At 41.1% G+C, this 10378-nt stretch overlaps 1 long non-coding RNA gene across 1 annotated transcript; it reads right to left on the bottom strand.

The window, feature by feature from the left end:
* Positions 1–8029: 8029 nt before the first annotated feature.
* On the bottom strand, positions 8030–8545 carry LOC146220810 (uncharacterized). The gene is made up of 2 exons (XR_014750947.1): positions 8340–8545; positions 8030–8079 (listed from the first exon to the last, which is right to left on the bottom strand). It is a non-coding gene; the product is annotated as an uncharacterized LOC146220810 (long non-coding RNA).
* Positions 8546–10378: the final 1833 nt, after the last annotated feature.

Genomic DNA, 10378 nt, shown 5'->3' with positions numbered 1-10378 from the left:
CATCGCAGCCATCAACATCTGCATCAGCTGGCTCTTATGGAGTTAGATTAGTTTCATAAATCAAACAAACAAACACAACACGATTCAAACAAACTTAACACACTCCAAACAAACAAATGTAACACGATTCACAAATGTAATGCGATTCACAAATAAATCACCCTATTACATTCGTTTGCAACCTGACAAACACAAGTTACAAATTGGAGAACACGAGTTACAAATCCCTGCATTCATTGGTGTGGATTTTTGGAACTTTCCTGACGCGCTTAGATTCACAAATGCATTTTTTCTAAAAGATATCCTCTGCAGCCTATCAGATCGTCTCTTCCAATTTTAGCCAATCACATTAACGTGTCTATGTGGACTTCAACAACCTGCCATAATGACGGACATCGTCTCCTTCAGATCACGAGCAATGTCGTCTGGTAGTATGTAGGTGAAATATTGCTTGTTAATCTTATTAAACCGATGATCATACGTGATTGAATATTGTTGAGCATGGCAGGATTCATGTTTAGTCATTTTCCGTGTTTCCCAGGCTAACGCAGAGCCTGTCTACCCATATTAGACATTCTCCGGTGATTGGCTTAAATTGGAGACATCTGATAGGCTGCAGAGGATATCTTTTAGAAAAAAATGCATTTGTGAATCTAAGCGCGTCAGGAACGTTCCAAAAATCCACACCAACGAATGCAGGGATTTGTAACTTGTGTTTTCCGATTTGAAACTCGTGTTCTCCGATTTGTAACTTGTGTTTGTCAGGTTGCAAACGAATGTAATAGGGTCATTTATTTGTGAATCGCGTTACATTTGTGAATCGCGAAATACATTTGTGAATCGTGTTACGTTTGTTTGTTTGAATCGTGCTATGTTTGAATCGTGTTACGTTTGTTTGGATCGTGTTAAGTTTGTTTGAACCATGTTGCGTTTGTTTGTTTGAATGTAACACATTTGGGCCAACTTTCCACATTTATATTAATACAAGTCACATTATGAGTCAGAACGGACTGTGGTTTCAATCGTTTACTGAAATTTTTGGCTAATTTCAATCCAGGCCTCAATTGGTTGGTGATTTTGGTTTCTGTTGACCTTTGTTATGTAATTTTGTTCTCAATGAATAACACAATGTACAATAACGATTTTCATCTTGAAAATGTTTCCTTCATCAAGACTAGTGGTGGGCATAGATACATTTTTTTAATCTAGATTAATCTCACTGTAATTTTGGCGTTAATCTAGATTAATCTAGATTCAGGGATGCAAACACATGTATGGTAAAAAAAGAGAGAGGTAATCGAAGCTCTCACCCCGTGGCAAATATCCTTATACTACATTGCCACCAACCTCCTGACATCCCTGGCCGACCCCTATATTTGTTCAGAGCGTCCTGCTAAATGACTTAATGTGATATGCACACAATATGCAATGTAATTCGTTTTATGACGGCTTGTATTTTGAAAAATGTGACATGTTAAATTATGAATGTCAAAATGGCTATTCAATAGAATACGTTTTTTACTTGTAGAAATGTGAATGTTTGCTACTCTGTCAGTCACTGTACTAAAACAAGGTCTTAAAACAGTTGACAGCCTGTTGTAGGGTTGTAGTGCACGGACAAAACCAAACTGAATGGTGCTGCTGTACCATTCTAGATGTTCATCCGTGCACTAACATATTGCGTCAGATTTGGGTCTGTAACGGAAGCCTATTTACGGTGGCCCTGAAGTGCAAATCACAACAGCAAATAGAAAAAATCAACAACTAATCATAAAACACAAAGGCAAATAGGAAAACAAAACGGCAAATATTAAAATATGACAGCAAATAGGAACACAACAGCAAATATGAAAAAACTTCAACAAATCATAAAACACAACGGCATTAACGTCTACCATAAGGTAGGGCCTAGCAGAAGACGGACCCTCCTAATTGGACAAACAGACTGCCTGTCTTATAAAAGGAAAGAAAGGTGAAAAACATGGAAAAGCTCCTATTTTGAAAATATGAGTACTCCCGAAGATACTTTCGCAACCTTTAAGAATTATTTTGCCGTTGTGCTTTATGATTTGTTGAAGTGTTTTCAGATTTGCACTTCAGGGCCACCGCACCTATTAGCTGTCAATCAAGGCACAACGATGTCCCCTAGTGTCAAAATTAACCTACATTTGAGCATGAAGAAATTCAATCCGCGAGCAGAATTTCACTGCGCAAACTAAATTTAACCTATGAGATTGTGACAGGCGCTTACTCGCAGCTACCTGTACAACTCTCGGTTGTTGAGTGTGGGCGCGGGGTACTTATATTTTCAGAGTGGAAATGTAATACCTGCGCGTGTAAAAATGTATACATTCCAGTTTCACAAAGAGAAATGAGGTGCTTGAAGGCTCGAGTTACAATAACATACTAAAAAGTGCAAATAAAATGTGTATGTCTGTGCCTGTCATCCTCCCCTTCCTGATGCTCATAGTCATCATTGGCATTGTCGTGCTCCACCTCTGAGTCCTCTTCAGAAGTTGTGGCAACTTCTGCATGTGTGTGGAACGAAGCCACCATATTGCTGCCATTGTCAGTAATCGTTGTGAGGACATTCTCTTTTGGGATTCCCCATTCTACCATTGACTCCTCAACAAGTGTACTAATCGACTCTGCGGTGTGAGGGTGAACCATCTCCTTCAGGTTCAGGATTTTGTGTTCAGCTTTGTTGTCCTCAGGGTTGAAGTAACAGGCGCTGACTCCCAGGAAGGATGCTGTAAACCCCTTTTTAGTCCAAATATCCAACCCTGTAGTTATTCTGCGTGCTGTGGCCAGGTTTTGTTTGATCTTTTCTTTCTCTTCTTTGTACATTTTGTCAATCAAGTTAACATTTTGTCTTTTTGGCACTTTGAACTTTTTGTCCATTTTTACCATCATGGCAATGAACTCCTCATCTTCGACAATTCATGCTGGGAGTCCTGTGCGGCCTATCCAGTGTGCTATCCTCCTTGTGGCAAAGAAATCCTGAGCACTAGTTGGCTTGTCCATCTTCAGTGGGACTTGCTTCACTGGTGCTATTTTTGGAATCAAGCACAGGAATAGATACAATTGTTAGGACAGATGCAGCCTCTGTAAAATATAATTGTTGTAAATAGGAAGTAGCATAAATCCTTGCTATGATTTTACCATAGTATATCAACCCCTGGGTGAGTGACTTGACTGCCCGTAAAAGAAAAAAAAGTCTACATAATCAAAACAGAAGTAGTCCAAGCAGTAGTCTCGGGAGAAATGTTAATGGAAATACCATTTGTTTAACTGTATGTATTGGTCTAGAATAAGATATTCAATGTCATGTTGATGCCAAATTCAGTTCAGTGTGATTGCTATGTGAATGACAAAACTAGCTATAGTATTTGGCTAACAAGTGATGCTTAGTACACATGGAGTCAGTCAGTCAGGTAGGAACTAAGAACCCACTTTACACTCACAAACAAATACACACACGCTGGTCACATGTGTCTCAGTCGTATTCAGCTCCAGTGGCGGTTAAAGCTAACGTCTAAAGCTAATGTCAAAATGAGACACATTAACCACAGCTTCATGAATTGGGATGAGTTTAATAAAATAGATAGTAACGTTACTTTAATATCTTGACCTCAATTTCATTATGGAATGCCTTGAGATGTCTCTTAAGGTTTGTGGTGTTTTTTCCTGTGATTTTGTGGCCGCATTTCTGCCCAACATATTCCGTTTTCTTTTCCACTTCTATGTATTGAAAGTTCATCCAAATGTTTCTTTTTTTTCTCCCCAAGACAAACCCCGGCTGGGCTTACAAAATGAAAACTGTTCACACAAACGTTTAAGGACATGTTAAGCCTCTACCAACAGCCGTTACAACATTTGACTTCAGACTAATATGGAGTGAGTCAGTCCATTGCAAAGCCATTTCCCCCTTGTCTCGTCTTTATTGTTCTACATTGCTCTGGGCCAGCCAGATCCAAGGTGTTGACTGCAACGGTTAGGTCAGGACAAAAGTATGTGGACATCTGACCATCACACATATTCACATCACACATACATACATATATACAGATCACACATATACACAACACACTGACCATCACATATATACAAGTTTCTTGTACAACTCATTCCAAAACTATTCAATAGCAGCTGCCTCTCTTCTGGGAAGTCTTTCCACAAGATTTTGGAGTTGGTCTGCCCATTTAGCATTAGGGAACTTGGACACAGCTCTTGTGTGACTTGACCAGGCTTGCCAATGGCTTTAGAATGGGTCCCAAATATGTTTGATGGTGTTAAGTTCAGGAGTCAGTGCAATTAAGTTTTTCCCCATTAAACTCAATATAACGTTTCTGTGTGGACCCTGCTTCATGCATAGGAGCATAATAAAGAGGTCCTTGGTACTTTCACAGAAATTGGGTAAAATAAGAGACTTCTTCAATAATCAAGGCACAACAGGAAAAAGGCCTTCCCCAAAATGTTGCCACAAAGTTTGAAGTACAGAATTGTGTACAATAACATTTTATGCTTTGCACAAATAGACCTATCAGTAGAATTAACATTAATGCACAAAATTACAAAAATAGCTTCCATTAATGTGGCTTGATTTTAATCGAATGAACAAAGTGAGGTCTGTACAAAAATCTTTGAGTTTGGTGTGGCTTGATTGGCCTGCACAGATCCCTGACCTAAACATCATCATACACATTTGGTACAAATTGTACTGCCTTCTGCAATCCAGGTCCAGTGAGTTCAGAGACTCTAATGATCTTGTATGGGGCGCCGTTTGTAAAAGGTTGCACGTCCGTTATTCCTGCTCAGTTTTTACACATTTAGCACAAATAAATGCATCAGAATTTTCAATGATTCAAATGAATGGGTCATTATCAAGCTCTGTGGAAGCAGGGTGATGACCATTCATTTGAATCAGGTGTGCTGGAGCAGGGAAACATCTAAAACATGCAGGACAGTGGCCGTCGAGGACCAGGATTGGACACGCCTGCTGTAGGGGGATTATCCCTGTACTTTACCAAAGTTACTCTGTGTAACATTTGTAAAATGAAAGCATTTTTAAAGCTGGGTTTGATGTCAATGGTATTTGATGTAAATTATTCAATGATAAGGTGTTGGCAAAACAACTGCTGGCAGTGCCGCCGCTAGCCATTTTGGTTCCCTTCGCATAATTCCTTTATGATGCCCCCCCCCCCCCACACACCACCACCACCACAGCTGCCCTGTCAATGCATCTACATTCTGTGTTTGATATGATGCTAGTTACGGAGTTAATGCGAGCGCGCAATGCGCGCAAGCGAAATTTTGGGGCCTTTATTTGAGTGCATAATAGTTTTTGGAGCATAAACAAAATATGTAAAATAAACAGCCATTTTTCAATTGGTAAAACCTTGTCTAGTGAAGGTGATGTATTTTTGTCTCTTCATTTTTCAGCCCCACCCTTATGTTTCTTAGCATGGTTTTCCAAATTAATTATAAACATTTAAAACTGAAAGCATGCAGCCAAGGAGCTCTCCACCTTTATTACTCATTTAAAAATTTGATCATTCGAATATAAAAGCATCATAGAATGTACAGTAAAGTAACATCTAGCTGGCGTCAGTTATTTCAAATGCATAGATAAAATATTTGAGTGTGCTAAAATTAGCAATAACGTCAGCTAGTCCGAGGTGTATGCATAGGCTAACTATAAGTTAGCAGCATATTTCCCGTATTTAACAATAATTACACATGGACTTACCTGAAAGTGATGCACGGGCATCATCTCGCAGTTTATTTCTTTTTCTGCCCCTGACTCCTGTTGTCTTTTTGAGGCCATTTTCGAAAGTTTACCTAGCCTACTGTCAAATTTCGTCAGGCCACTGAGATAGGAAAGGGCACCTACGGCGAGCTTGGAAAGTTGAGTGTGTATTAGTTTTTTTGTGGGGTGGTGGGGGGGGGGGGGGGGGCACCGTCGTAACGTTTTCTGAGCAATTAAATATATCTCTTGTTTTGCCTGTTTTGTGATTTACATGACTGCTGGAAATGAGGCCTTTCTAGAATTGATGAAACAATTAGTATTTTCAAATAGTACTATTAAAACATCGGCATCATTGAATACTTAAAATCAGTTGAATGGCACTTGTGATTAAAATTACAATTAAAATGTGCACTTTTGAAATGATTAAATTAATACATTTTTTCATTAAGTAGTGAATTTTCCTTAACTACCCAGCCAATTTTATTGTGGTGTACTGAGGCTAGACAAGGATATTTAACGATGTTTTGAGGTCTGTTTCATGCAAATGTGTGAGTACAATGGAAACACTTCCATTTTCTTTGTCTCGCCGCACAGGTTACATGATTAGGCACACAAGAATGCATATGTAACATGTGCTGTTTTATTTCTTGTTTTATACAAACAAACACGCAAAGACAAGGGTTATTTAAAAAAAAACATTTAATTCACAAATTGTACATAAAATGAATGCATCAACCTTAGTTTTACACATTGTTAATCTGGAAAGAAGTTCATTTAAAATATAGCTGCAAGCAGCAATGTGGTGGCCAAGCAGGTCAGATGACCCAGAAGAAACTTTTGACATCTAGTGACTGCAGTGTACCTGGCTTCCTTTGCAGTGGCTTACAGTCTCGTTAAACAGAGAATCAGAGACATGACAAGCTTGTCAGCTTTGGCTGGATTCGAACCTCTGACGTTGACGTTTCCAGGACACCAATTTATCCTAGTGAGCTATTCTCAGTGCTAGAAATCACAGATTTTAGTTACTGGGTAAAAATATTAGCAGTTTTTCCTGTGGCAACCGTGGTCAGATTTGACCCAAGTTTAAACAGCTGAAATTCAGTTCTACTTTGACATGTCACAGTGATTTTGGTCTGAAGATAATCTGTGCCAAATTAGGTGAATTTTTGATATTCACCAAAAACGTTTTATTCATTCGAATGGCGGCCACATCAATTCAGCTGGTATCACTATTTAACATGTGTCAGACACGGGATCGCCCCCTAGCGGTTAGATGCTTATTGCAGCGCCACCTAGAGGTGAAATGGCATGACCTATTTTGGACCTCTTTTGTCCCTAGTCCCTATACCAAATTTGGTGTCAATGCAGTAAAGAGGTGCTGAGATATGACCTCACTTCTTTTATGGTGGCTTGGTTGACGACTTTGATTGGCTGATGACTTTGATTGGCTGTTCCAGTCAAAAGGTGTAGAAAATCAAAAAAACGTGATGTCTTTTGTGAGGCTTGATCTGAAGAGAAATTGTGCCAAATTTTGCTGATTGCAGCGCCACCTAGAGGTAAAATGGCATGACCTATTTTGGACCTCTTTAGAACAGTGTCCCTAGTCCCTATACCAAATTTGGTGTCAATGCAGTAAAGAGGTGCTGAGATATGACCTCACATCTTTTATGGTGGCTTGGTTGACGACTTTGTTTGGCTGTTCCAGTCAAAAGGTTTAGATAAACAAAAAAACATGTGATGCCTTTTGAGTGGGTTGGTCTGAAGATGATCTGTGCCAAATTTGGTGAAGATTGGACAAACCTTATCAGAGAGGTAGCGAAAAAACTTTATATTAAAAATGGCGGCCACATCAATTCAGTCACATCAATTTGATGTGGCTGTAAATAACAAACGGTTGTGAAAATCAAAGCTCCATCATAATTTTTGTGAGGTTTGGTCTGAAGATCATCTGTGGCAATTTTGAAGAAGATTCGACAAAAATTGTAGGAGGAGTAGCAAAAAAACGCTTTTCCTTTACATTCAAAATGGCGGAGAATCTATAGAACTGAGTATGATGTCAGAATGTGTTGAACTTGTCTTGATCCAGGGAATCCAACGATACCTCATTTTGGACAATGATAATATGGTTCAATATGGTTCAATCTGGTTCAAAAGTAACATGTGTAACTACACCTTCAAATTACCAACTGACCCATTGGTGGTGTCATGTCCTCTCCACACGCCTTGCATGGATATACAGGTGGATAACTCCGTCCCAATCACCACCACGTAAACAGAGGCTTCCAGTTGAAGTTCTTTATTGTAGTCATTGATTGTCCATAGGAGTAAAACTACAAAGAAAATACAGTGTAAATAAATATGTCCACATACACGTTCGTATGTATGCTAATACGTGACAAATAATATGTAGTAATACACCAAACATAAATTGTATCTATATTAAATCCAAAGTGTTAAGATATTGCTAAACAATGTGACACGTGAAAACACCATCTCCCGTGTCCGTTAATAAACACCTTAAACATGCTTCGATCTACAAAATATAACTCAATATAAATAATAGATGACCCAAAAGATTGATGACACATACCAACGATTCTCTCTCTCGGACGTGAACGCCTGGATGATAACAGATATGAACATGTGCTTCCTCTCTCTCATATATAAGAAGGAGGACTGCCTCATAGTAACTGATGATGTAACTTCTGGTCACATGACCTGAATCTCCACTACACAAACTCACCAGTAGGAGGTGCCAACACAGGAAACATACAACTGATTAACAAGGCAACACACTCCCCGTCTGGTATCCCTAGATACCATAACATCTCCACAAACCACCTCTAAGGGAGGAAATCGATCAAGCCTGTTCCTCTCGAGAGAACAGCAGAACCACTTCAGTCACAGGCCCGAGATACAGCTTCGGTCCATCTTGTCTGTAGATCTTCACCTCGACTTTACGGACTCTTCCGTCCTTGCTGGGGAACACCTGAGATATGACTCCCATAGGCCAATCGTTTCTTTTAGACTGGCTATCCCTCATGAGAACCACCGAACCTGGAGTGATGTTCGGTTTGTCAGACGTCCATTTCCTTCTTGCTTGCAGGGTAGACAAGTACTGTTTGCGCCATCTGTCCCAAAAGGTATCGGCCAGGCTTTGCACTTGTCGCCACTGTCGCTTATGTAGGTTCTTGTTGTCACCTGGAGGGATGAGATGAGGACCGGTTTTCTGCGTCAACAGTGTGGCAGGACTGAGGATGAATGGATCTTCTGCATCTGTGGAAACAGGTACTACAGGTCTGTTGTTGACAATTGCCATCACCTCAGCCATAAAGGTGGTGAGCACCTCATGAGTGAGCCGGGAGGTCTGGGACTGGAGAAGCATGGAGTCGAGAATTCTGCGGGTGATTCCAATCATCCTCTCCCATGCCCCACCCATATGAGAGGCATGAGGCGGGTTGAACGTCCAGGTGCAGCCCTTTTCAGAGAGGTACCTCTTCACCATATCCTCATCAACATTAGAAGGGATTCCTAGCTCCTTGCATGCTCCGATGAAGTTGGTACCCCGGTCTGAGCGGATGTGCTTGACCGGCCCACGGATTGCCAGGAACCTTCTCAGCGCATTTATAAAGCTGGAGCTGTCCATTGACTCTATAACCTCAAGATGGATAGCTCTGACGCTCAAACAGGTAAATAGGACGGCCCATCTTTTACTTTCGGCATGGCCACCCCTAGTACGACGTGCTGAGACAGTCCAAGGTCCAAAGACATCAACACCGACATGAGTGAAAGGTGGGTCCATGCTGAGTCTATCCAGAGGTAAGTCAGCCATTTTCTGGACCTCACATGTACCTCGTAGCTTACGGCAGGTGATGCACTTGAAGATGAAGCTGCTTACACACCTTTTTGCCCCCACAATCCAGTAGCCAGCTGAACGGACTGCGCCCTCAGTAAAATGGCGTCCTTGATGTTGTGACTCTGTATGATAATGTCGCACAAGAAGGGATGCAACATGATGACGTCCAGGAATGATTAAGGGCCTTTTCTCCTCGTATCCCAAATGTGACTCCCGTATCCGTCCTCCAACCCTCAAGAGACCATCCTCATCAATGAATGGATCCAACATCCTGAGAGGGCTGCTCTTGGGCATATTTCTTTGATCCTTGATGAAATCGATCTCTTCAGCATAAGTTTCTTGCTGCACCGATAGAATGATGACGTTTCTACTCTGCCTGAGTTCCTTCACTGAGTATGGTGTTCCACTGTGACGCCATTCTTTGGAGGTATGGCCAGGATCTTCTGAAGCCTTCTTGAAGTGGTAGGCAGTGCGTCTGAGGAAACAGATGCCACGACTAAGAGCCCTCCAAGTCGAAAAGCGTTGAAAGCGCTGGGATCCGTGTCGGCTGTCATCGGTGGTGGAGGCAAGCACTGTTACTTGGGTGCGCAGGTCTTTATCCTGTCCTGGGTCTACTAGCTCAAACACCTCTGTCTTGAAAGGTGTTTCCTCTGGTTGACACAGAAACTGAGGTCCGGTAAACCAGCTTGTGTACTTCAGACGAGCTGCATGTACAGACCTTGTGGCGTGGTCCGCAGGATTGTGCTCAGTAGACACATAACGCCATTGCTCTG

This window comes from Hypomesus nipponensis, chromosome 27 (assembly GCF_054491055.1).
Source record: "Hypomesus nipponensis isolate SF chromosome 27, ASM5449105v1, whole genome shotgun sequence".
Taxonomy (NCBI): domain Eukaryota; kingdom Metazoa; phylum Chordata; class Actinopteri; order Osmeriformes; family Osmeridae; genus Hypomesus; species Hypomesus nipponensis.
This window is presented reverse-complemented; position numbering and strand designations above follow the sequence as displayed.